Source organism: Pteronotus mesoamericanus, unplaced genomic scaffold (assembly GCF_021234165.1).
Source record: "Pteronotus mesoamericanus isolate MK-2021 breed Mesoamerican mustached bat unplaced genomic scaffold, CSHL_Meso_final scaffold_371, whole genome shotgun sequence".
Classification (NCBI taxonomy): domain Eukaryota; kingdom Metazoa; phylum Chordata; class Mammalia; order Chiroptera; family Mormoopidae; genus Pteronotus; species Pteronotus mesoamericanus.
This window is the reverse complement of record NW_026555314.1, coordinates 4172146-4198228: the sequence shown is the minus strand read 5'-3', so window position 1 is coordinate 4198228 and position 26083 is coordinate 4172146. Positions and strand designations below refer to the sequence as shown.

The 26083-nt window shown below is 52.0% G+C and overlaps 1 pseudogene; it reads left to right on the top strand.

Annotated features, from left to right (window-relative positions):
* The first annotated feature begins 11807 nt into the window (after positions 1 to 11807).
* On the top strand, positions 11808 to 13720 carry LOC129086310 (stathmin-2-like; annotated as a pseudogene).
* Positions 13721 to 26083: the final 12363 nt, after the last annotated feature.

Below are 26083 nucleotides of genomic sequence, written 5' to 3'. Positions count from 1 at the left end.
CCCACCTGGGAATCGAACCGACGGCCTTTCCGTTTGCAGGACGATGCTCCACACCAGTCAGGGCCTGACCTGGTCGTTCATAGTCAGAGTCACTGCAGCAGTGGGCAAGCCACCTCCCAGTATCAAACATCCAGAAATTCCCTGTCTTTAATTTGGCTCCTCTCGAGCCAGAGGTTCCACTCAGCGCTGCTGGTTCCCAGGCAGCTGGGCAGGAGGGCTCCTGGCAGGGCCGGGCTCGCTTGGTCTTTCTTACGGGCTCTTTCCTTTGGGTCAGTGTCCCTTCTGTCCTCTGGGTGGCAGTTTCCGCCGCATCCTCTATCCTGTCTCCCTTTCGCTGGCAGAGGCCAGTGGCAGGCTCGCTTGTCCCAGCCAGGGCACGCCTCCACAGAGATGGTAGAGTGAATGGCGCCCTCTTCTCTGGCTCCTGGAACTCGGAGGCTCTGTGGCCGGGGGTGGGCGGGGCCTTAATCCCTCATAATCTCTCCACCAAGTAATACAACCCAAACACAAGTGCAGGGCTCTGCCACCGTCTCCAGACCAGTCCCCGTGCCCTCTAGTCAGAAGGGCTCCCTCAGCTGCCTTCTTTCAGGCCCTTACCTTGCTCCCTTCACTCATTTGTCACGCCACCTCCTCTGTCCCCAGACCCCAAACGTGGCCTGGCCCTGTCCCTGCTCAACACCTCACTCACCTTCCCTCTGTGTGTCTTCTCTCTGCACCCCCATTGCCCCTTGGCTTGGCTAAAGCCCCCTCTTCAGCCCTTGGTATCTTGGGGAACAGCCGCCCACCCTTGCATGACCATAGGTCCTTCTCTACGTGGCGTGACAGTCTGGGCCTCGCCGCCACGCAGTCATCAAACGCACTTACCTCTGTGCGATGTGTGTGTCCCTGTTCAACTCTGCCCCCTGTGGGCCCTGGGAGGAATGATTCCTGAAAATCCACCGCGTGCCAGTCACGAAACGGGGCTCTTTAATCGGACGGTCGACCCCCTTGGATCATCTCAGTAGCCTCCCTCTCATAGGGGAGGGTGCCCGGGATCCGGGAGGTGCAAAGCCAGCCCAGGGCTCACAGCACATCTCTGGCGTTTGCCAGGAGTCGCTCTGGGCGCCTGGGTCCCTCCCCACACCCTCCACTTCCTCAGGCCTCGGCCTGGAGGCCACAGCGCTGATCCCCGAGGACAAGCTGTGCTATGGCTGCGGGGACGCCAGCTTCCCGCGTCTGTGAGCCCTTGACGGTAGCAAGCCTTTGTGGAGCACGTTGTCCGCATCAGGCACTGCGCTGGTTTGGGGGCCTGGACTTGCCAAAGCGGGTGTGGGTGGGCATCTTCAGGATGTCACCTGTCTGCCTTGCTCTCCAACCAAGGGTCTGGGTTGACACCTGGCCGGGGCTGAAGGGAGGAGGGGCCGGTGGGCTTGCGGGGTGGGGGGGGGGCTGTGGGGGAGGGGGGACCGGGTTTAATGAGGTGACTGCCACTTGTAAATGAAACAGAAGGCGGAGCAACTTGTGTGAACTCTGACCCCTCCTGTCTGTCTGGCCTTTCATCTGGAGCTTGCCGGCAGCTGCCTCACTCGGAGGGGACCCACCGCAGCCTGGGGCTGGCAGCGCTGGCCCGGTACCCCGCCCTGGGCATGGAGGGGAGGAGGCTGGATCCCGGGGCTCCTTGGAGCCCTGCACCTCCACTCTCCCTCGCAGAGCTTTGGAAAATGGGAGCAGCAGGTTGGAGGCTTCTAAATGTGCAAATTCCCCAGCCTTGTCCCAGGAGTGTCTGGATCAGTAGGTTTGGAGGACACAGAAATCTGTGTGTTTTTTTTAAAGTTTCCTTGGTGATTCTTTTTTCCCTAAAAAGAGGTTTTTATTGCCTTTGCTCCACAGTTGGTATTTCACATTATCTCTTGGCTCCAGGCCTCCTGGGCAGGGCTGGTCCCAGGGAAGGCCTCCTGGTGAGGGTCCCTGTGCAGTGGCGGGGAGGAGACTAGTCTGGAAGCGGGGTCTGGCTTTGCCTCCACCCCTCAGAACTCCATTGTCCTGTCTGGGCCTCAGTTTCCTCACTGGGCCCCTGGGAGGGTCCTGAGGGAATCCAGCCCCTCAAGATGCCTAAACTATCTGGGGACTCTGACCTCCTTCCCAGCTCTCGGCTCCACCATCCCCACCCCATTCCTCCCCCATGAAAAAGTTACTTTCATTTTGTTAAAACTGCCTGAAACTTCTGTGGGTACAGAAACTACAAACTGATCAGCAAAGGAAAGGGAAGAGGGGAAGAAGCAATCGGAAGCCACTTGGGGCCAGTTGTTCTCCCTGCACTGGTTTCTTCTTCCCCCGACCCTTCAGCCTGGCCCAAAGGCTGCTGGGAAATCTGCTACCTGGACATGCCCTGGCTTCATGACGATTCTCAAACTCAGCAAATTTAACAACCATTGTCTTGGACCCACTGGGCCCTCCATACAGTTCTGCCAGGTGCATAGCATTCCCTGCCCTTCACAAGTGGGATGGAAATAAAATAACTTGCCCCAGGGGATACAGACTCAAGGTTTGAAAACGCTCTGTTGTGGAGCAGAGGTTGTCCCATCGCCCTGTTGACCTGTGCGAGGGCCACCATTAACACCGAGGTGTCCAGTGCAGAGGAGCCCAAGGTTATGGTCTCACTGCGTGCTGTAGCCCCAGGGCGGCTGGAGACTTTATGATTCAAGACAGCCCCACGGGGCGGAGACTCCTGGCCTGTTCATGGCTACATCCCCAGGACCTTGCGCAGGCCTGGTTCATAGGAAGTGTTTAATAAAAACACTTTTCAAATAGGTGGTAAATACAGTGGACCCTTGAACAACGCAGGGGTTAAGGGTACCATCCCCGAGCAGTCAAATAGCTACGTGTTACTACTGAGCAACATTCCCGTGAACCCTTCCGCAGGCAGGCGGTGGCCTTGGGACCCCTGAAGGGCTCCTCACCCCCAGGAAGCCATGGCCATCCTCCCTTTGGATAAGGGAGCGACTGTCTCCTCCAAACCAAGGCCCTGTTGAGAACAAAAGGTGGCCCTCAATAATCACCCAGCGCAGCGCGCTTAAACCAAGCCGGTCTGCCGGCAATAGGGACTGCGGTCACCCTTCCTTTCTTTGAGACTCTTCTAAAGTTTAGGGCGCTGAAAGCCAAGAGCCCAAGTTCATGGCTAGAGCAACCAGCAGACTGTTTTCCAAAGAGGCTGCACCATTTTATATTCCTCCCAGAGTGCATGAGGATTCCAGTTTCTCCACATCCTCTCCCACGCTGGTATGATTTGTCTTTTTGATTCTAGACATCCTAGTGAATGCAAAATGGTATCTCATTGTGGTTTTGACTTGAATTTTTTGCATGGCGAATGATGTTGGGTATCTTTTCATGTGCTCATATTGGCCATTTGTCTGTCCTCTTTGGAGAAGTGCTGATTCAAATCCCTTGCTCATTTTAAAATTGGGTTATTTGTCTTTTTATTATTGAGTTATAGGTTCTTTATTTACAAGTCTCTTAGATGATACAGGATTTGTACATATTTTCTCCCTTTCTATGGGTTGTCTTTTCACTTTTTTAATGGTATCCTTTGAAGCACAAAAGTTTTCAATTTTGATAGTGCCCAATTTATTTTCCTTTTTCTTGTTTGTGCTTTTGGTGTTATATCTAAGACACCTCTGTCTAAACCAAGATTACAAAGATTTATGGTTGTATTTTCTGCTAAGAGTTTTTCTAGTTTTAGCTCTTCCATTTAGATCCATTTTGAATTAATTTTTGTGTGTGGTGTGAATAAATGTCCGACGTCATTCTTTTGCGTGTCGCTACCCTGTGGCCCCAGCACCCTTTTTTAAAAAGCTCCCTTTCTCTTTGTGTCTTCCTCTTCCTCTCCTCCTGCCCCCGTGCTCACTCAAGAGCAAGGCATGCAGGGTCATCGATTAGCCACGTGACCTTAGCCAAGCCACCCATGTCTCAGAGTCCTACTCTCCTCATCTCTAAAAATCTCTGAAATGAGCGTCTCCATAACTCCTGCCTCAAAGGATATGCTGTGAGGAAGAGACCAGGCGATGGAGGGAGCGGGGGACAAACTTTGTGAGCCCTTGGCAGGTGCAACACCCTGTGTTTGATAAAATAGCAGAACTTCCGCTTTCTCTGTCACTTCTATTCCTCAGGGTTTGCTGTGCACATCCTTCAAATGTGGCCCCTTCCACGTTTAACTCTTTTGTGTTCTTCCGCAGCTATACAACTTTTTTGGCACTTTGTCTTTAGTCAGTCAAGTTCAAGGGCAGGCAGGCTTTTGCTTTATTTATTTTATTTTTAAAAAGATTTTTATTTACTTATTTATTTGAGAGAAGGGATGGAAGGGAGAAAGAGAGGGAGAGAAACAGTAATCGATTGTCCTTTGTATACGGCCCTACCGGGGACTGAACCCACGACCTGGTTATGTGCCCTGACCAGGAATCGAACTGGTGACCTTTTGGCTTTGTAGACCAATGTCCAACCAACTGAGCCACACAGGTCAAGGCTTACTTTATTTATTTTATTTTTTAGCATCTCCAGTATATCAGGACCCTTCTACACTCGGGATCTTCAGTGGCTTGGAATATCTTATCTACGAGTAAGAGGCTTGCTCTTTATTCAGAGACACGGGGAGGTAAACAGTGCAGACAGTGGCACCTTCTTTAGGTAGCGTGGAGGTGAGTGGTTTAGACGAGGCATCTCACTGATTTCCTTGCGCCCGCCCCTCTCCTCAGGAAAAAAGGAGTAGAAACGAGACTGGAGGATTAGCAATCTCAGCCTCTGGGCTGTGAGATTCCAGGCATATGGGTCAACTTTTCCATTTCCCTCCTCAGAAATCAGAGTGAGATAGAAGAAACTGTAAATGTCCAGAAGCCCAGCTGTGTGTCTGTCATCACACGGAGGAAGAAACCAAGGCCCAAGGAGTCTGCAGACCCACCAAAGTCACCCAGCCAGTTGGTTGCAAGGCTGGTCTGGAGACCAGCACCCTCTCTGTATCACTCCTATGTCTTTCTGCCCCTTCAAATGGGGCAATTTATAGCCACGGGAGCCAGGACATTCTATGGCTGTGGATGGGACCACACTCGGGTAAAGCCCAGTTGGCAGCAACCATGGGAGAGCCTGGGACAGGGGCCTGTGTCTCTGCCTTCGCTGGGGGTGTACGAGCCTGGAGTTCAGCAGCCACACAAGGCATCTTGTTGGTATTTTCTCGGCTGGGCAGGCCTAGCAGTAGTTCTTCATTTCCTATAAGGGAATGCGTTTTTAATCTCTGAGCACAACCTCGCTACGGAAAACTGGTTTCCAAAAAGCAGAGCCCTTCTCCCTTCTCCCTGCCCTGGGACACTCTGAGGGGTGGGGGGTGCCTCTCTGGGCTCTGGGCGGAGCTCTGAGAGGCCTGGAGGAGCGAAGGCAGGGCAGGGCCCCTCCGCGGCCATGTGCCCAGCTCAGGGCTCAGGATAGAGATTCTGAGTCTTTCCTCTTCCATTTAAGACTAGCTGGAGGTCAAAGAGCATTTTCCTCTCCCCAGCCGTGTTGGATATCATTTCAGGGGACCTCTTCTGGGAAGCTCCCTGACCTCCCAAGTCTGGATTAGGTACCCATCCTAGGCGCACCCCTAGCGCCTGGGCTGCCCTGATCCATAGCCCTGCCAATCACTGTAGTGGCCAACCACTTGCTTGTGTGCCTCTGCCCACCTGTCAGACTGATGGGGAGACCAGTCCAGTAAGAAGATGAAAACAATGGGCTCGGGCGGGGAGGAGCCGACCCTGTGTGGTTGCAGCTGAGGTCTTCTCTGATCCCACAAGGCTGTCTGGAGCTGGGGTGGCTCTTCAGCGCTACCCTGGTTGTGGCAAGGAGGCCAGGCAGGACTTGCCCCGCATCAGCCCACCCTGGCAAGAAGAGCGGCCTTGGGCGAGGTGGTCTGAGCAAAGCGCGAGGGGCAAGCCCCTGGCCTTCCCAGGAGCTGGGGGAATGGGTCTGTCAGCCTTGATGTTGGAACCTGGGCCAGCACCACAGTTTCATCTCGAAAATGAAGACTTTTAAATTGCCATGGTAACTAACACATAGCACATTCCTTACCCAACACTTAGGAGGCATTCCCTAAATAGTTAAACATGTAAATGAAAGAGAGCATTTTGGGAGCCTTTTCTTCCCTGGGTTAATAATGCCAGATCCTTCAAACATGCCTCACATCCTGTGATGTTTACTGCTTGCCTCGCCCTGACTTGAATATGTGCCTCTTCAAATGGGACACCCAGAGCCCAGGGTCGTCTGACCTGTGAGCAGAGTGGCCTTCTCACAGCCCTCAGTCTAGACGCTGCTTTTCCATGACGCAGCCCGAGCTTTTTAGCAGCAGCCTCCTATTATGCCTACAACGTACGAAAATTTGAAAGTTTTTCTTTTTTTAGAGATGTTTATTTATTTATTTTTAGAAAGAGGGGAAGGGATGGAGAAAGAGAAGGAGAAAAACACTTGAGAGAGTAACATCAATCCGTTGCGTCCCGCACAAGCCCCAGCTGGAACTGAAACTGTGACCCAGGCGTGTGCCCTGACCAGGAATCAAACTGGCGACCTTTCACTTTGCAGGACGATGCCCAGTTAACTGAGCCACATGGGTCAGGGCTAAAATTCAAAAGTTCTTCTTTCCAAATATGTTCTGCTAGATTCTCTGTCTTACCCTTATAAAGCTGTGTTACCCTTATAAAGCTGTGTTTGTGTGTGTGTGCTTGCATGTGTGAGACACACACACACACACACACACACACACACACACACACACACACACACACACTGATCAGTACATACCCTGACTGGGGATTGAACCAAAACCTAGGCATGTGCCCTGACAGGGTGGCGGACAGGAAGACACTCCAACAACCTAAGTCACCGGGCCAGGGCTGAGATGATTTCTGTTGTTGTTCTGCCAGCACAAGTCAGTTTTGGAAAGATTTTAAAAATAATACTAAAATCAGAGCCATTCACAATTGACTCTTAAAGTGAGACCGTGCCTCAGGGAAACGGGGGGTGTCACTGCACTGAGAACAAAGGTGTCCTGGGAGTCACTACCCAACCTCTGCCTCTCCACAGGGGGTCTTCTCTGAGTACCAGAGCGAGACGCATCCTGGGTGCTGCTTCCCTCCCCCCAAGGCTCCCTGGATTCCCCCCACAGGAAGGGAACACAGGATGCCAGCGCCTGGTGCAGACACTCATGGAATGTTAAGGCTCAGCTGACCTTACGTTTGTACACTGTCAGAACCAATGAGCATTGACTCTTGGCTATGTGACAGGCACTATATTATGTGTCACCTTGTTTATCCTTACAACTCAGTCATGGAAGGAATCAGGATCATTACCTCCATCTTGCAAATGAGAAAACTAAGGCTCAGGGAGGTTGGGAGCCTTTGCCAGTGGGAACTCAGTACTAGCATCTTGGCCTCCCCACCTTGGCGGGGTCCGGGGCTCTTCCTGCTCCGCCCCTGCAGGCTCCAGGCCGGCGGCTTCCTGCGAGCCAGGCGGGGCGCCCACTGGGTGTGGAATCTCTGACTGGGGTAAGACGTACAGCAGGCAAAGGCCCCACTAGGCACAGGAGTGATTGGAGGAGCTGGCGTTTTCCTTCCTCAGCCACGTGAAGGTTTCCCAAATGCGGGGAGCCATCTGTTGAAGTGAGAATCGGCGACCTCGCCTCTCATTGTGAGCTTGGCAGCGATGGGAAGGGAGTCCAGAAGGAGCCCTTGCGCAGCAGAGAGGAAATTTAAGCCGTATGGTTCTCATTCATTTACTCTTAAGTCATCAAAATGTTGGTTTTAAAGAGGCTTTTGATGTCCAACTTGCTTTCAGTTTTTTGTTTTTTTTTTAATTTATAGGTTGGGGGAGAGATAGTCCCGATTCTTCGCTCAGTTTGGGGGAAGCTGGAGATGATCCAGTACCCCAAATCCTGGAAGAGTGGAGCTCCAGGCAGGGGTCTGCTTAGGAATCCAGAGAGGGGCATTCAATCTCATTTTTAAAAAATGTGCATTAAGCACCTAGTAAGTGTCAGGCACAGGTATAGGTACCAGGTAAACAAATCATGATGCTCTTCTGTAAGCGTTAGTGAAAAGTAGGGAGACAGACATCTACGTCAGTTACCACACTCTCCTCCTGTAGTTGACGCCTCTGCCCAACGTTACCTTCCGAGGACAAGCTGTAGTTCAGAGAGGTCACCGTGCTTGGAGTCACCTACGCAGTGGATACGCACAGTCTTGGAGCCGGGATCTGAATCTAGGCCGTCTTCTTCAGAGCTCATGGCCTGACCCCTGCTGCCCCGAAGAGGCGGAGGAAGAGTTGTTAACCCAGACAGGGAGGAAGGGGAAAAACTCTCTTGGCCAAGGAAATGCCCCCATGACAGCCCCAAGGAGGGAAGGGTATGGCACAAATAAGGACCAGAAAGGCAGTGTGGGGAGCATAGGAGAGGTGCCCCAGTTCGGAGGTCCCTTGCCTTGCCGGTGCCAAGGCAAGGAAGTGGTCTCTAACCCAAGAATAGAGAGAAACCAATGGAAGACTGTAGAAACTCTTCAGGGACTCTAATATGCATTCCAGGTTAAGAACCACTGTGACTAAGGTGGTGGCAACTGAGTCAAAGAAAAGTGAACAGATATGAGAGGGACCTGGACTTTGGACTGCTGCATGGGAGGGAGGGAAAGGGGGAGGTATCGGGAATGAAGAAGGAAGAGCAAACCGTGTTAAGGGTGAATCCACAGATAAGCGGTCCAGGGACTTCTGATTTGCAGGAGAAACTGCCATGTCGACCGTCCTAAGAACATCAGAGCTTCAGTCTGAGCATGTGAGCCCCGCCGTGCCCCAAAGGCCGTCTGGGCTTTGAAGTCCTGATTGCTTTTGTTCCCAAAACCCAAACAGCCTAATGAGTGTGCTTATACTACAACATCGCAAGTGTCACAACAGAAATAGTAAAAAAATGCAAGAGTTGTTGAGAGAACCGAGTTACTAATTCTGCTGGAGTTACTAATTCTGCTGGAGAACCTGAGGGAACGCTTAACAGAGGAGGTGACATTCAATCTGATTCTTAAAGGGTCAGTAGATGCCCTCAGACCACGAAGGAAGAGGGTGCTGAGCTGTGAGAGGCACAGGGACGTGAAGGGCCCCCCGAGTGTGGGCAACGGTGGGAAGCTCAGCGTGGCCGCAATGGCTGGGATGAGGCTTGGGCAGTGGGTGGGGTCAGCAGGGAAGGGCTGTGGAAGCCAAGCGAAAGACTTGAATCTGATCCTTGGACTCGCCCCTCTAACGTGTACATTATCTTCCTCCCAGGACTTGGCCTTTTGCCTTTTGTTGGGGGCCGCTGAACACAAGAGAATCCTGGGAGCCAATGGACGCTTGGCGTTCATGTGATCCATTCTAATGTCCTTAGGGGGCACGAGATCAAAATTACTGTGGACACAGGGAAGCCTTCCTGTTGTTGAAACATTTACAGGAGATCCTGCAGCCTCACTATTGCAGGTCATCCACTGGTTTGTCCAGGAGACTCTCATCCTAATTCTTTTCCTCTACCGCTTCAGCTTATTTCCAGAGATTTTCAGGGGAATGAAAGCTGTCTTCATTTGCTGTAATGAAAGATTTCCACATTCTTAGGAATCAATCACCAGTGAAGAAACATTAACGGGACCCCTACTATGTGAAAAGTCCTGCGCTGATCAGAATGTTAAATATTAGGTCACACATCCTTTGGCTGCCTGTTGCTCATCTCTGGGGAGTAAGGAAATAAAAAAGGAAACGAGTAACAGAAGGCAGTAAGTGCTAAGGGCCGAAAGGAATCTTCTTTGATTCCCTTAGGCAGACCTACACGTCCTCTGCCTGTGCTCCCATTGTGCCTGGCACGCACATCACTCCACATAGCAATTGTCTCCTGATATTGTAATATCTCAGTTGTTTGTCTCCACTTTGTCTCCTTAGCCAGCTGAGCTCTCAAGGCAGAACTGTGTCTCATTCCTCTTTGTGTGAATCCCTCGTCCCTACTTCAGGACCTAACTTATACTAGGTGCTCAATAAATGTTTGAGGGATTGATAAATGAATGGTAAAGGCGATAAGTTTCTCTTAGTTCAGAGGATGGAGGGGTCCCTGTGGGCCAGAACGGTCAAGAAAAATTTGACAAAGGCAGCAAAGCATCTACCATATGCCTGACTTGGTGGTGAGAAATGAGAACCTAAATAATGAAGCTTAAAAGTGGTAAGTTGGGTAGGAGAAAGAAAGGTCTCCTGTAATCAAACTCCAGTTAACATTTTCCAGATGGTAGTCATGGCCTCTGACTTGAAACACAGAGGATTCTGGGACAACTGACAATGGGATTGTTCTAATTTGTGACCAAGTGTTGAGTCACAGAGACCTGGAATCCCTCCTGGGCATTGTCTTGGGTGCCAGAGCGCCAGATGGCACTCTGGTTTTCATGGAGTTTCCTGGGATCCCTCTCTTTCCACTAGAGACTGTGCCCTTTATGAATTAGTCCCTTTTGCTCTTGCTCAAGTTACAACTGCTAACTTTAGATGCTTCCTGATTACTCCTGGCTGAGTCTCATTAGCAGAATTAAAACGGTTGGAACCTCAGCTGGAGGAGGAACAACTTTCATTGGTCCTGGTCTGTTTTCCATCTCCTCGTTGGAGTTGATGTTGGAAAAAAAGCAAAATGAACTCTCTCCTAAGACAATAGACCACAGGCTGTTGGCTGAGTGCCTCACCGGTGGGTGAGGAGGAAGGAACACATGGCTGAGAGAGTATGACCACCTCTGGGGGCAGACACACGTTTCGCTCATCATACATCCTGAAGTGCCTAAGCATTTTTTTCATTTATATATTCATTCAACATGTAATGATCACGCGGCATATACCAGGCTCTACGCTATCTCATATCCCAGGTTCTTAGGCTACAAAAGCATGTTTGAACGGTTCCTGCTAGCCAAGAACTCTGTCAGGCAGGTGTGACAGACAGGCATGTGACTCCCAACCCACATGATCTGCGTAGAGGCATCTGAAGGGCACTGTGGAAGAATAATAGTAACAATAACAAGTACTCTTTGAGTGTTATGTTGTGCATTTTGCCTAAGGATTGTATGTGAATCAACTCCTTTAATTCTCACAATAACTTAATGGGGAGTGGGGAGAAAGAACAGGTGCATGAGAGAAGTCAGGTGTTCCAAGCAAATGGAGTGGTGTTGCCCTGGCTGGGTGGCTCAGTAGGTTGGAGCATCGTCCTGTGCACCAAAAAACTGTGGGTTCGATTCCCGGTCAGAGCACATACCTAGGTTACAGGATTGATCCCCCCATGGGGGCATGCACAGGAGGCCACTGCTTGATGTTTCTTTCTCACATCAATGTTTCTCTCTCTCACTTCCTCTCTCTCTAAAATCAATAAGCATAATAATAATCCTTGGGCAAGGTTTAAACAAAAAATCCCCAGATGGAACAGCGTGTGCAAAAATGTGGAAGCACAGCTCCCAAAGCAGAGTTTGGAGATCTATGTACCTCTTCCTGCAGTTCTTTTTCTCTGTCACAGATGAAAAGATTCCTGTGAATATCTTGTAGTCAGTAATACCTGTTAATTATAAGATGGATTCCAAGCACCTCCGGGGTATTTTCATTTCACTGAAAACAATCTCCTGCAATAGCTCCAGTCTCTTGCTGAATATGCACCTTATCTAATAGAACCGTGGCCGGGAGCCTGTTAATCTGCTCACCCCCTACTCCTCTCTGGCTCTCTCCCTGCTGTGGCTGCTGTGGCTGCTGTAGCTTGACCCCTCACCTTTGCCACCGCTCAGCATCTGCACATCCTTACAATGGCTAATACAGCAATGGCCTACAAGGAAAAAAATGAAGGAGCTGTTCATGCCCTCACTGATTTGCTCCTGCTTTTACCCGGAACCTCCCAACATCCTCATCTACACTCACGATAACATGGAAATGAAGCAACTCAACAAACGAACGTCTGGCGGGGCTTTTGAGCTGACCTTAAAGCCACTGTCTCCCATCTCAGAAGCCCCACGAATTTTAGCTTCTCTGAAGAAGAAAGACCTGTCCCTGGAGGAGATCCAGGGAAAAAACCTGGAGGCTGCCCAGGAAAGAAGACAGTCCCAGGAGGCCCAGGTGCTGACACAGCCAGTGGAGCGGGAAGCCCTGCAGAAGGTGTTGGAGGAAAACAACAACTTCAGCACAATGGCAGAGGAAAAGCTGATCCTGAAAATGGAACAGATTAAAACTGAGAGGCTGATCCAGCTGCTATTATCGACCATCTGCAGGAAAAGGAGAGGCAGGCCACAGAGGGACGGAGGGACGGAGGGACAGAGGGGCAGAGAGACGTGGGAACAAAGCACACTGGCGGAACTGTCTGGCTGAGGCAGGGGAGGGTAAGGCACGCCCACCGCCAGCAAACCCCTCTGCCTGTATCACACAGTTCGTACGATATCCGTGTGGGGAATGTATGACGTGGTTTAAAAATAACTTATTATAAAACAAAGAATCAAAATTAAGAACTAATCAGGGCAGAAAAAATAATCTGCTCACCCCACTATCATCATTTCCCTCCTTTTTGCTCCCTCTGCTCCCAAAAATGGGTCCCCGAAGTGTTCTTACTTTTAGTCTAGCGCCTCCTAGGATTGCTCTTTTTCCTCCATCAACACTGCTTATTTCCTGATGGAACTGGTTATTAGGGCCTCAGGCATCTCTTCTCTCACAGCCCCAGTCGCCCTGAGGTGGCCCCTAGGCAGGGTCCACGGCCAAAAGACTTTGCCAAATACGAGACGAGCCACCAGCCGTGGCCGCCACAGCCCGTGTCCTCCTGCGCATGGCCTGGGCTGGACACCAGGGAGGTCAGCGTCTTCGGACAATCCGACCCCCCAGTCAGGATTTCGGTGGACCCTAAACCACAGGACGTACCCAGAGCCCCGAGCTCAGTGTGGGAAGTGGAAAAAGGACTCGCAGAGGGAGGGGAATGGCCAGTGCCACTTGGGGCACAGAGGTGATGCTTCCGGAACGACTGAGAAGTCATCCTGGAAAGACAGCCAGGTTACAAACGGCGATTTTTCCCCCCCCAAAACTAGAGTCAGATAGCCTCAGAATCTCGGCAAAGCTGACCTTCACGGCCACTTTTCAAGAACTTGATGTTCCTCCTCGGGCCCAACACCCTTTCCCTCTCTTCTGCGTGTCCTGTGTCCTAAATCGGAGGGAGAGGAGTTCCAAGCCCCAGGCTGGGATAAGGGAATCAGGGGGCCCTGAAGGTGGCCTTAGAGGGGACAGGATGGTGCCTCTCAAGAAAGCCAGCCTTCCTCCGCCTGTGTCTTGGCTCCATGTCCCAATCCTCTCCAGAGCACTTGAGGCCTAGAATCTTTTTTAATAGGAACAAGAGACTCATAAATCCCAAGCCAGACTCCCTTGGAAGGTCCTGGCTCAGCTCTCGCCTGCTGGGCCGCCTGCCATGGGGAACACCTCCCGGGCTGCGCTCCTTCATTCCCCGTGGACTCAACACACTGACTTCTGGCTCTGGCAAGGCAGCCTCTACCCGCCTGGCCAGAGGCCTCGGGCCCACTCTGATGATGATGGGTGAACGTCTTTGGGCTGAGTCGTAGACCTCAAGTTCTCCTGAACTTTGGGGTTGCTGCCTCCATAGAGGCTGGCCCAGCATTTCGGGGAAGGCCTGACAGACGAGGCTTTGAAGAGGTCCCAGGCAGCCGTCCCCCCAACTGATGACGAGTAACAAAGGAGGAAAACCGGGAAAAGTCTAGGTGAAGTCTATCTACAGTTACCTTTCCATAGGTGGAGGCCCCAGCACCCAGGCTCCCCCATGCCTTTTGTGGCCCCGTCTCAGGGTGCTAATCACCTCCCCCTGCCCTGCCTGCCCAGACAGCCACCTTGGAGCCTGTGTCCCTTCCGCTTGGACGAGGGGGCTCCGGCCCCTCCCCTTTCCTCTTCCTTTTCCAGTCAACCTTGTCCTTCGTCTGGAGGTCATGAGCAGAGACCTCCAGGTGCAGCCCGTGCCGGGATAAGAGGGCTCAGTCCCACTCTGTCAGGCACATCTGTCAAGAGGGCTTTAGGGTTTATAATTAGGAGAACCAGCTGGGCTCCTTCTTCAGTCTGCCCCCTCCTCGTCCCCATCCCCCCAGCCTGTCTGGTAGCTTGGCTTCTTAGATGGGACCAAAAATAAAAAGAAAGAAGAGCTACCAACCCCAACTCTTCCTTACGTTCTAAAAATTGCCTTGGACCAGGTCTTCTGACTTGAACCCTGGCTGCTTGGCTCGTTCAGTGCCCCTAGGATCTTGCAGGAGAAGGTTTCCCATGGAGGGAAATGATTCCTGGGAGCTGTCAGAGGTGGAAGTTTCTTTCCTTTGTGTCACAGCTCGTCTGCCATGGGACTGAGGCTGGGGCTGGGGCTGGGACTGGCGCGTCCCCACGCTGAAGTCTTGACTGGGGCTGACTGGGTGGGAGCCCTGGGGGTTGGTCAGGCTTAGGCCCGGACGTGCAGGGTGACCTTGGATGGATTGCTCTCCTCTCTGGGTCTCGGATTCTCCTGGAGAAAACTCTGCTTTGGAAGGTACTCCCATAAGCAACTACAGGAAAAAGGAGCGATCGTCACATGCAGCAATCTGTGTCAAGAGCAGAGGGCCTTCAGAGGTTTTAGTGTTTGAATTTGGACACGGAGCGGGCGTTGGTGCTGGCGGGCGAGTGGGATGATGTCAGGGACAAGCAGGACATGACAGAGTCTACGGCGGGTCCAAGGCGGGCCTAGGCAGGTCTGCGGTCCGTTCTTGAAGGTTCAGTTCCACCGTCAGGCCAGTTCAGAAAAAACCAGGAACTGTGGGCACGGAGTCCTAGACAAGTGCTTTTTGACCATTAGAGCAAATCTGAAGCCCCTCTGGAGGCCCCCCTTCCACCCTGTCTCCTGCTCTGCCCGAGGCCGCCTACCCCCTACCTCTCCCCCGCCACCCTGCCCCTGTCCCTGGGTCTCACTCTCTCAGTGGGAACCTCCCCCTTCGAAACCCGTTACTGGAACCTCTAGGGAAGTCTAAGTGAATACTTGTATTGAGGACAGAAACCAGGGCCCAGGGTGCTGACCAGTGGAAGCAGGGGACAGGAAGAGAGATGGGCTTGCTTTTCATTCTGGATTAGAGACCTTCCATTGTGCTGAGCACAGAGAGGGGAGATAATGGGTCTGAAGTTTGTTTTCATCCCAAGCTGCCCCTCCCTCTTTCCAATCTCCCTGGAGGGAAGGGGGTAGGGCCGTGGCCCCCCGGGGACTGTCCCAGCAGCAGCCCACAGGGCACTCTGCACTCTGGGGCCCCAGCCTGTGTCTTAGGAGCTGCCGGTTCGCCTAGAAGTGGGCTGGCATGTGCAGGTTCGAGTGCACAGGCCACGCACGTGCTTGGTCATGGGCGCCCCTGCGTGCGTGAGAGATGCTATGCCATGGCAGCAGTGAGTGCTGGAGCCTACCTGCCGTGGCTGAGCTGGCCATGGTGGGTGTGTGGTTTATGGGGGCCTGACAGATGCTATTGATCTCTCCCCCACTGGAAGGCGTAAGGTGTCATTCGGGGAAGCCGTGGGGACCTGCAGTTGCCCGGCCTGGCCCGCCTTTGGCGGAGCGGGCCTGGGAGCCGGGGATCGGTGGCTGTGAACTTCTCCTGAGTGAAAGCTGGAATGAGTCTTGTGCTGCCCCCGCCCGCCCGCCCCGCCCCCCACGAGGTCCCTGTGAACGTTACCGCTTATTACCTGAGAGAGGACACATGTCGAAATGCTGGGGCCCTTGTATGGTGGCACAGAGACCCTGCAGGTACCTTCCTCATGGGCAGGGTCTCACCCGTAAGACAAGTACTGCTGGCCATGACGTCATAGCCAAGGACAATTAGATCATATAAGTCACTCTCTCGAGGCCACACAGCCAGCTCCAGCCAGAACTGGGGTTTCAGCCCAAGTTTGTCCTCTGCTGGGCCCATCCTTCCTCCAGTCAAGCTCAGAAGAAGAGTGAAGGGGCCAAGGGGAGGCTTGGGGACTAGGGGAAAGGTAAGGAGATTTGGTTCCTCTACCTTTTTTCTGAACAAAGTTTGCGAAGAGAGAGACAAGTAATTCCCGAACGTGACGCTGAGTCGCTGACAGTGTGAGGCCAGAAGCAGCAGCGTCTGTCGCAAACCTCCAGTTCCTCTCCTCCCGCCCACCCGTCGCCATGCCTGGCCCGTGGGGTGGCCTCCAGGACTCGGGCCTGTCACCCCCGAGTCCCCACTGTGGGCCAGGCCCGTGCTAAGTGCTCCGTGTGGGTAACACGGTTGGTGTTGCTGCAGCCACAGGAGGGGGCTGCTCGCTCGATGTCAAGGGGGCGGGGGCTGGCAGTGCTAGTAGCTTGTTTACTCTCTCTGGCTCCAGGGCCCAGCACTAACTGCTGAGCCACGCAGCCCCCGGGGCTGGTGCCTGCCACCTCCATGGCCACCTCGCTGCCTCTCCAAAGAGGCCTGTGCTGTGGTTGGAGGGAATGGCCGTCACCATTCTCTGGTCCCCAGGGGCAGCATCACTTTGCTCAGCAGCTGGTAGCCCAGAGGTCAGAAGAGGCAAGGGGAGCCCTGCTCTGGGCAGGGAGGCGCCTCCCTCCTTGTGGCCCTCGTCGCAGCAGGGTGACTGGGCCCTGAGCCTCCTTGGAGCCTCACAGCCGGCACTGAGTCTGGCGGGGCATTTGCGGGGGCCCTGGTGATAGTGGGGTGTGACCTCGCATGGAGGTGACAACCCACTGAGGCATCGAGTCCATTCCATGTGGTCTCCGCCTGGCAGATGGTCTCACTGAGTCTGAAATGACTGGCCTCCACACTTAACTCTTTATCCCTCTGTTTATGCCTCTGGAAGTGCACGGGATGAGGGACATTGGAGAGGGTCCGAGATCCAGAGGAATGGGGAAAAGGAGGAGGAGACAGAATAACCGGCCCAGGAGTCGGGGGACCCCGCCTGGGTGCTCCCCATCTGTGGACTACGCTGCCCTTGCTCTCCCACACCAGCAAAGTGACCTGGAATCTACTATTGAGACCACGTGGAGCTGGGGGGGATGCTGGGACCCTCCCCCTTTGCAGTAAACAGTAGTAGGAAAATGCAACTGTTTGTATATAAACTAAGACTTGTTACAGCCCTGGAAGCTTCCAACTCTGGGGCCCACAGGCTTGAAGCAGAGAACACTATGGGGAGAAAACTATGTGTGAGCAGTGACTGCTATCCCCCTCTCCCTCCTCCGCTGTCTGGACCTGCCCTGCTGGCCCCCCTCCCGACCCCCGCCAGAGCCCAAACACAGCCCAGCTGCAGGACATCAGCCTCTCATTACGTCCTCCCGGCTCCTGCGCAAACATAGCGGATCTGCAGGGGTGAGAGGTCGGCAAGCTGGGGTTTGGCTTTTCACAGGGCGCAGGGAAAACGCACGGGGAGGAGGGGCACGGGCACAGCGATGCCCCAAACCGACCGCTGCCCTGAGGGAAGCTGGGTGTGGATGCAGGCTCAAGCCCACGTGGCAGGGTGGGAAAGCGGGGGGGGGGGGGGGGGGGGGAAGGCCAGGCGGGGGAGGGTACAGCCCTGGGGAGAAAAGGCTGGGGACTGGCCGTTGAGGAAGGCAGCGATGGGGATGGTGCACTCAGACCATTTGGGTATTAACTGTTATGTAAATAACATGCAAATTGGCCCTTTATTGTGCGTCAGTCAATAGCCAGGCATTTTTTATCTTTGACTAGAGACTTTGGTCTCTGTAGGTCCCAGCAGGTCACCAGGTGGGAGGGGGGCCCTCAGCTTCACAAAAAGTTGGGTAGGAGGGGAGGGATCATCACTTTCCTCTGCCCAGTAGCCGTCACGCCGGAGGAGCTGCCAGAGGGGACCGGCGGCAGAGAGACCCTGGGAGCCCCTGGCAGTGGGCCCTCTGATGGCAGCGCTGTCATTTACAGGCTGGGAGTAGGGGTGGGGGGCTGCCAGGGCGGGAGGACTGCGCTGGGACTGATGGATGGGCCTTGGCAGCAGCTCTAGCCACCCTGCTGGGGGTCGGGGGCCCTGGCTCTGCAGGGCAAGGTCAGGCTGAGGGCGGAGGGGGCCCTGGTAGCTGAAATGTTAGCGCAGGGAAGCGGTTAGGAGAGGCTGCGGATGGGAGGTGGGTGTCAGGGTATTTCTCAGCTAAGAATCAGGCATAGAGGGAGAAAGAATAGGCTCCATGTGGGGAGGGAACTTAGCTACACTCTGGGGGAGCGTGGCCAGAGAGGCCCTTCTTGTGCTGTGTTTCTGGGTTTCCTAGGGGACTCAAGCGCCCGTATTTCGTGTGGGTGCCTGCCTGTGTTGGGAGGAACAGGGTCCAAGCGCAGTAAGTACGCAGGCGCCCCCACCTCACTGCAGATGTACGTGTGCGCACATACAGATACCTTCCTTTTGTGGGGAAAAAAAAAAAGAATCTGATTTCCATGGAAACTGGCCATTTACATAGCCAAGGTGTCTGAATTTACATCCTTGGGTGTATACAATGTCTCTCCTCCCTCCTGTTTCCTCAGAACCCAAAAATGCAATGCTGCCGTTCTCTCCTGTTCAATCCCAAGGGTCCCACCTCTCCAGAGAGGCTCCCCTTCTCCTTATATGTCTAAGAGTTGTGAATTGTGGTGTGGGGCGGGGGAGGGGCAGTCCTTGCCTGTTCGTGCCTCGGGGTCACAAAACCCGGGCCCAGGTGCCTGTCCTCAGAGGTAGGAAAGTGCCACAAATCCCTGTCCCTCCGGGGAGTGTTGACCGAGGAGTGTTGACCTCCGAGGGAAACCTATGTGTGTCTGAGTTCGTGGAGTTGGGAAGTGAGGTAGATGGTTTTGGATTTTTGCGGGAACCCAGGAAGTAGGGCTCACAGCCTTCTCTCTTTCCAGTCCATTCTGCGGCCTGTGCCATCGTGGGAGCAGCATCTCCCAGAAGCTGGGGGTGAGGGGAGGACTCGCATGATTATAGACAGAAATCGAGGAGAGAGAGCTGGAGTCGTGGATTTGCCCCACTTGCCGGACGGAACCTCCCTTCACCAGGTGGACGCTCTCCAGCGCGGGTCAGGGGTGGAGGCAACCCTGTGCTGGAGCAGGGCCAGCAGACAGCTGTCAAGCTGCCGCCTCCTCACTTCATAAATTCCCCTGACACTTCCCTGGGATACCTTGAGTTTGACCTCGGTGCAGGGAGCAAAGTCCTTTCTTTGTCTCCTAATAAACAGCCTTGGGGTTGCTGGCTTCCAGCTGTTCTGCGGCCCCTTTGGCCGACTCCCACTCACCCTAGAAGCTCTCTCTCCCTGTGAAGTCTCATTAACTAGAGGCTCAGGGCCAAGGCAAGGCTCTTGCAGGCCACCTCTCTCCTTATTAGTGCAATCATTCCTGTCTGGCGTGATGGTCCGGCTCCCCCGGGAAGCCTGTCTGCACAGAGGACGCTTGGAAACCAGTGAAAACCATTGGAAAATACTGCCAATGAGTGACTAGGGCATCTCTCCCTTGGGAACGGAGTGCCAAGTGGCTGGGGGGAGGTGGGGATTACCCAGGCCTCCTGGGACAACGGAAGGCAGTTACTGTCAGATCGGGCACAGGAATGGTGGGCTCTTTTGACACCTCCTCCCTCGAGGCTGGATTCCTTTCCTCAGGGCACGTGCTCAACGGGAGACCTGGGAACTCAGGCTGCCCAGAAGGTATTTCTCTGCAGGCACAGGTTCTGTGCCTCCCCTGTCCCCCTCCCGAAAATTCAGTGCCAAACTTGAGGTGGATGAGAAAAATCTCACAAGGAAACTTGGAATGCTCTTTGTAGGTGGTTTTCTCCCTGGATATTCACATGGAGACTGGATTTTAAGCTCATAGGCTTCCGTCTGTGAAATCAAAGTGCATTTCATGTCTTCTTTCTCTAAACAGTTGTGTGATGGTGGAGAGTCAAAGAGCAGACGGGCCGGGGTTCAAATCCTGGGCTGCCATTTAGGAGCTGGGGACAGGGGAACGATGTTGAACCTCTGTGAGCATCGGTTTCTGTATCTGGCAAGGGGGAGAAGGTGAAGATATCACTGACCTCAGGGTTTGTGAGCATTGCGGGAGAGGATGCGCACACAGCGCAGCATGTTAGCCACCATCCCCACGGGCCGCGGTGCACGCTGGTCGGTGGCATTCCGGGAGGATTTTGCTGTTCTGCGTGGCCAGAGTTTCTGGACATCCCAGTTCTTTTCCCCCTTGCCCCAGTTCTGGACATTCCAAAATAGCCTGGAAAGTTTGTTTTAGCTGGGAATATTGGTAATACCGGGCACAGGAGGGGGAACTCAGTGACAAGATGCAGGGGTGGAGGCATACTTCAATTTATATTTAATTAATTAACTAATTAAAATTTTAATTTTTTAATTACAGTTACATTCAACATTATATTAGTTTCAGATGTGCAGCATAGCGGTTAGACATTTATATAATTTACGAAGTGATTCCCCACCTGGCACCAGACATAGTTATTACAATATTGTCAACTATATTCCCTGTGCTGTACTTTACATCCCCGTGACTGTTCTGTAACTTCCAATTAGTACTTCTTAGTCCCTTCACTTTTTTTACCCTGCCCCTCACCCCCCTCCCAGCTGGCAATCATTAGTTCTCTGTATCTATGTCTGTGTCTGTTTTGTTCATTTATTTTGTTTTTTAGATTTCACGTATAAGCGAAAACATATAGTACTGGTCTTTTTCTATCTGACTTATTTCACTTAGCGTAATACCCTCTAGGTCTAGCCATGCTGTTGAGGATGGTAAGATTTCATTTGTTTTTATGGCCAACTAATATTTCATTGCATACATGTACCACATCTTCTTTACCTAATGGCTATTGATGGACACTTAGTCACCTCCATACCTTGGCTGTTGTAAGTAATGCTGCAATGAACATACAGGTGCATATATCTTTTCGAATTAGTGTTTTGGCTTTCTTCAGATAACTACCCAGAAGCGGAATTGCTGGGTCCTAAGATAGTTCTCTTTTTAATTTTTTAAGGAACCTCTATACTGTTTTCCACAGTGGCTGCACCAGTCTGCATTTTCATCAACAACGTACGAGGCTTCCTTTCTCTCCACGTCCTCTCCAGCTCTTGTTGTTTGTTGATTGATTGATGACGGCCATTCTGACAGGTGTGAGGTGATATCTCATTGTGGTTTTAATTTGCATTTCTCTGATAATTAGTGACATCGAGGATCTTTTCATAAGTCTATTGGCCATCCATATGTCTTCTATGGAGAAATATCTATTCGGGTCCTCTGCATTTTTAATTGGATTGGTTTTTTAATTAAAAAAAAATTTTTTTTGGTGTTAAGTTGTACGAGTTCTTTATAAATTTTGGATATTAACTTCTTATCAAATGTGTCATTGGTAAATATCTGCCTTTGCTGTGTAAAAACTTTTTAGTTTGATGTAGTCCCATTTGTTTATTTTTTTCTTTTGTTTGCCCTGCCCGAGGAGGTATTTCCAAAAAAAAAATTACTAAGAACAATGCCAAAGAGCTTGCCGCCTATGTTTTCTTCTAGTAGTTTCATGGTTTCAGGTCTTGTATTTAATCCATTTTGAGTTTATTCTTATATGTGGTATAAGAAGGTGGTCTAGTTCCTTTGGCATATATCTGTTCAGTTTTGCAGGAGGCATACTTTAAATTATACTGTCCTTTAAACTTTTTTCTATGTACACATGATATAAACCAATTTTAAAAATTAATAACATTAAAATATAAATTTTAGGGAACACAGGAGATACACTGGGAGAGAAATCTTTCAAGCTTTCCTAATTACTGAACCTCAAGGCATTTGGCTATCAGGTACGCAAAGAGCTAATTGCGAGCCATTCTGCAGAGGAGAAAAAGATGTGGGGACCTGGGGTCATCGGGTCCAAGGCCACGGGAGGCCACGGGAGGTCACATATATTTGTCTGGAGTACTTTCCCCACGGGTTATTTTTTGTCCATGTGCCTTGTCCCAGCGCCTCTTCCACAAGCCGAACACAAGCCCTCACCTTCCGAGTGTTGTGGGTGCTGCTCCACGCTGGGCAGGGCAGGAAGCCACAGCCCCCACCTCAGAAGTCACCTTACTGAGCCCTCTCCCCTGCCCTTGTTAAAAGTCTGTCTGTCCTTCAAGGCTTAGCTCAAATTCCACCCCTCCACGAAGCCCTTCTTGTTTCCACCAAGTCAGAATTCACCCTACCATCCTCGCAAGTATTGTCTGCTCTTTACTCTACTTCAGCCCTCCACTGTGTGTGTGTCATCTGTCACCTGCATGCCAATCACCTGAAGGCCCTTGAGGGCAGAGGACACTCTTGCCCTAGAGTTCCTAGCCCTGTGCCCAGGATACGCTCTCCATCTGTGCTTGTGAATTCATGAGTGAGCGAGGAGCTTTCAGGCCCTAGCCCTCCTAAACAGGCTCTGATTCTTCGAACCTCCATTTTCCACCTGTCGGACGGGGACTGCAGTAGTGGAACCGACCTGTGAGAGATCGGCTGGGCTACAGGAGGAGTCTCAGGTGCACCATGGGCCCAAATCGGAGCAGCGCGAGCTTGCATTTAGAGACCACAGATGTCCTGGAACTTCCTGTCAGCTCTACTGTGTAGAGGTTTTGCCTTCATACTCTTCCCCACTGGCTTTTTGATGTCACAAGGGCCTATGCTTAGGGCCCGCTACCCCAGACATGGAGTAGTTCCCCCAAGGAATCAGCCTCGGCCCTTCTTCCCCATCGCTCTCTAGCAGGGTCTCGGGGCAGCTTCCTGGCACGTCCCTGCCTGCTGAGGACGTCAGGGAGAGTGCCTGGGGGTGTGGCATGAGGAGGCCGTCTGGGCCAGCCCCGTGTGAGCAGGTTTCTACCTCTCAGGCCTCCTATCTTCCCTTCCCACCCACCTTTCACTTCCTGCTTTATGCTTTTCCTCTTTTCTCCTTCATTCTTGCTTTCCTCTCCTCCAAATCATCCACCGGCTTGGCCCTGCAGACAGGTGAGGGACAGGCAGCAGGAATGTGCATATGAAAGGAGCTGGCATGGGCATGGAAGGACTATCTGTTTCTTTCACTGATCACCAATCTCTGGCCCATCCTCTGGTCCAGCGCCCCATAGGAGCTCACAGGTTATGATGGGTGAGAAGAGGCTCTACTTCGTTCTGTGTGATTCCTTCCTGGTCCTCCCGCTTAGTCCCTAGGAGGCCCACTGGAGCAGGGTCTGGCCAAGGTTCTTCTGTAAGCAGCACCTTTCTGGGTCATGAAGAACAAGGCTTTACATTTTATATCTGCAGAATCTGTTAATCCTACCTCAAATGAGATCCTTAGCTTTTTCCTCAGAAAGCGAGCATCTTCTCCCATAGCAGAGTAGGACGTCAGGCATCTTGGGGTTTGGGACATGCAGTACAATGTTGCCAAGGGTGGGGCTAGGACCATCAAAGAGGCTCTTCTTCCCTTTCCCCAATCACAGAACAAACACTCCATCTGCACTGGGCAGTGGAGACCCAGGGCGGCCGCAGCGGCAGCGGATCCGGTGCCACGCCCTGCGCCCAGGGCCTGTGCCGGCCGCGCCCTTCTCCCTGCGCCTCCACTGCATCTGGTGCACAACCCTCAGCCCTCGTGGAAGTGCCTTCAGGTTTATATGGTGCTATTTACTGGCCCTCTGCCAATTAGTGACACTTTGAAATTCCCTTATATGACGCACTGCTGCTCTGACAATAAACAAGTCATTAGCCGGGTCGGAGGGCAGCTTCCAGCTGGTTTTGATTCTTTGTTTCTGAACGGGCTCAAGAGGCTCATTAAGCGGCAGGGTCCCCAGCCTAAGGCTCAGGAAGCTCCTCAAGCTGGGGGCGCATGGAGCACTGGGTCACTGTCATCTGCTTTTTCCTCTGATCCCCCAGAGGCTCATCACCCTACCACTGGAGGGGATGCTCAGGGCCACCACAGCATCCACCCCTGTCACCTAAGACACAGACATAGGACAGTCCTCAGCAGGCAGGGGGGACTTGGAGGAAGAGCAGGTTATGGAGAAAGGCCTCAGCGGAAAGAAGAGACAGGTGCCAAAGGAAGGGGTGACGGAAGGAGAAACTCCAGTGGGTGATTTGGGGCAGGGAAAATCTGGGGACACCAGAGATCACCCAGGCCACCCCCCTCCATTTCTCATATGTAAAATCTGATACCCCAGATAGATGAGGTGACTCTTCAAGTTCACCCAGTACTTAAGTGGCTGAGGTCAGGTGAGAGCCAGGTCTAACTCTTGGTCCGCTTGTGTATGACCTCCCCCACCTCCTAAGGAAGAACCAGTAAGTTGGAGGAGAGCAGGGAGTGTCCTGCTCCAGGGCCCTAGCGTGCTTCTGCCGCCCTCCTCTGACCGCCCTGCCTGCCCCCACGAGGGCGCTTCTGCACAGACGAAAGGGTCCTGTGTCGATGGCGGAGGTTTTTGGGTGTTTGTGTGGATAAGGAAGGAGCGGCCTCGTGACGGAGCACTGCGCTAGGCACTACAGGAGGAACAGAGATGATCAGACCTGCTTTTCAAGATGCACTTGATCTATTTGCAAAAACTTGTGAACTAGAATGCAAAGCGCTGTGAAAAAGTGATGAGGGGGTATGACCAGGTAGCACTTAGAGTCTGGTTGGCAGATTACACCGGCTGAAGCCGTGGTGGCGGTGCTGGGGGTGGGGTGGAATCAGACTGGATATGGCCCTCGGTGCTAGGGATGATGGTTTTGATGTTGACATGGGGGACAGGGGACACAATCTCTATTTTGTAAGAGGCAGACAGCTGAAATTGAGACCTCTGCAAAACCTGGAACCCTGTAAGGAGTGCATCTTCAGAGAAATCAGGACTAGAAAAATATCGCTCACAGCCATAGGGTCGTGACAAGTAAGCCTGTCCTTACTGTGGCTCTGAATGGAAAAAGTCTCCAGTGAGAAATAGAAGCCCCGGGTCCATATCATCTGAGACTGCAGTGTCTGAATGTCCACTGTTTGGAATTCTCAAGCTGAGAAAGTAATGTAAAAATAGGTCCCAGAGCAGTTAAACTCCTGGGGCATCAAGAGAAGGAAGTGCAAGACTATCCTGCAGGAATGTGCCCCAGAGCAACGGCATTCTCACAGCACAATATAATCCTCTTTGAAGTTGTACCAACAATAAAAAAACATTACAAACCATGTGAGAAAATGACATGCCATTTGGGAAAGTCAGCGAACATATCAAACTAGTTTAGCATTCTAATAATGTAGTTTAAAATACTAATAAAGTCTGAAAGAGACTTTAAAACAACTATGTTAAAGTGATTGAAAATATGAAAAGAAATACCATAAAGAAAGGATAGGATATTTTGAAAGGGAATGGGCAAATTTATGAAAAGAATCAAATAGAGCTTTTAGAAATTAAAAAGATTTTTGTTGAAATAAAAGCTCCAAGCATGTGCCAAACAGTGGATTAGACAAAGCTGAACAGAGAATTAGTGAACTGAAAAATAGATCGGAGGAAATTATTCCTCATGCACCATGGAAAGATAAGGAGAGAGAAAATATGAAAGAGAAGCTAAGAAGCATAGAAGGTAGAACAAGAGGGTCCAAACTACCCCTACAAGGGGCTACAGAAAGAGAAGAATAGAGAAAACGGGGGAATGGCAATATTCAATTTTCCAGAATTGACAGAAGCTATTTCTCCTCACATGCACGTTACAATAAATCCACACTTAGTCATGTTATGGTAGAACTGGATTCAAAGAGACGCAAGCAGTGTGATGAGATGCTAACAAGAAAGGAGGGGTTCCTTTTGCCCAGGAATGTCTGGGGAGGATCTTGGGGTCTTGCAGGCTGAACAGAATTTTAAGAGGCCAAGAATATAGCAAGGCTGGTGGTGAGATCTAAGAAACAGAAGAAAAAGAGAAGACTCCAGGCTGCCTTACTAGCATATAAGCAGGTTTTAATCCATTTTACTTTGAATGAAGTCACCTAAGCTCTGGATACCTGCTTCTTAACTCAGAGTGTTGGGGGACCCTCTCCGCTCTGGGCCTTCACTCACACCCAGCCTTCGCTCTTCCTTTTCGGTCCCCTGTTACACCTCGGAGACCCACCACCACGACTCTGCAGCCCGGGAAGGAGCCGGTCACTGCTCACC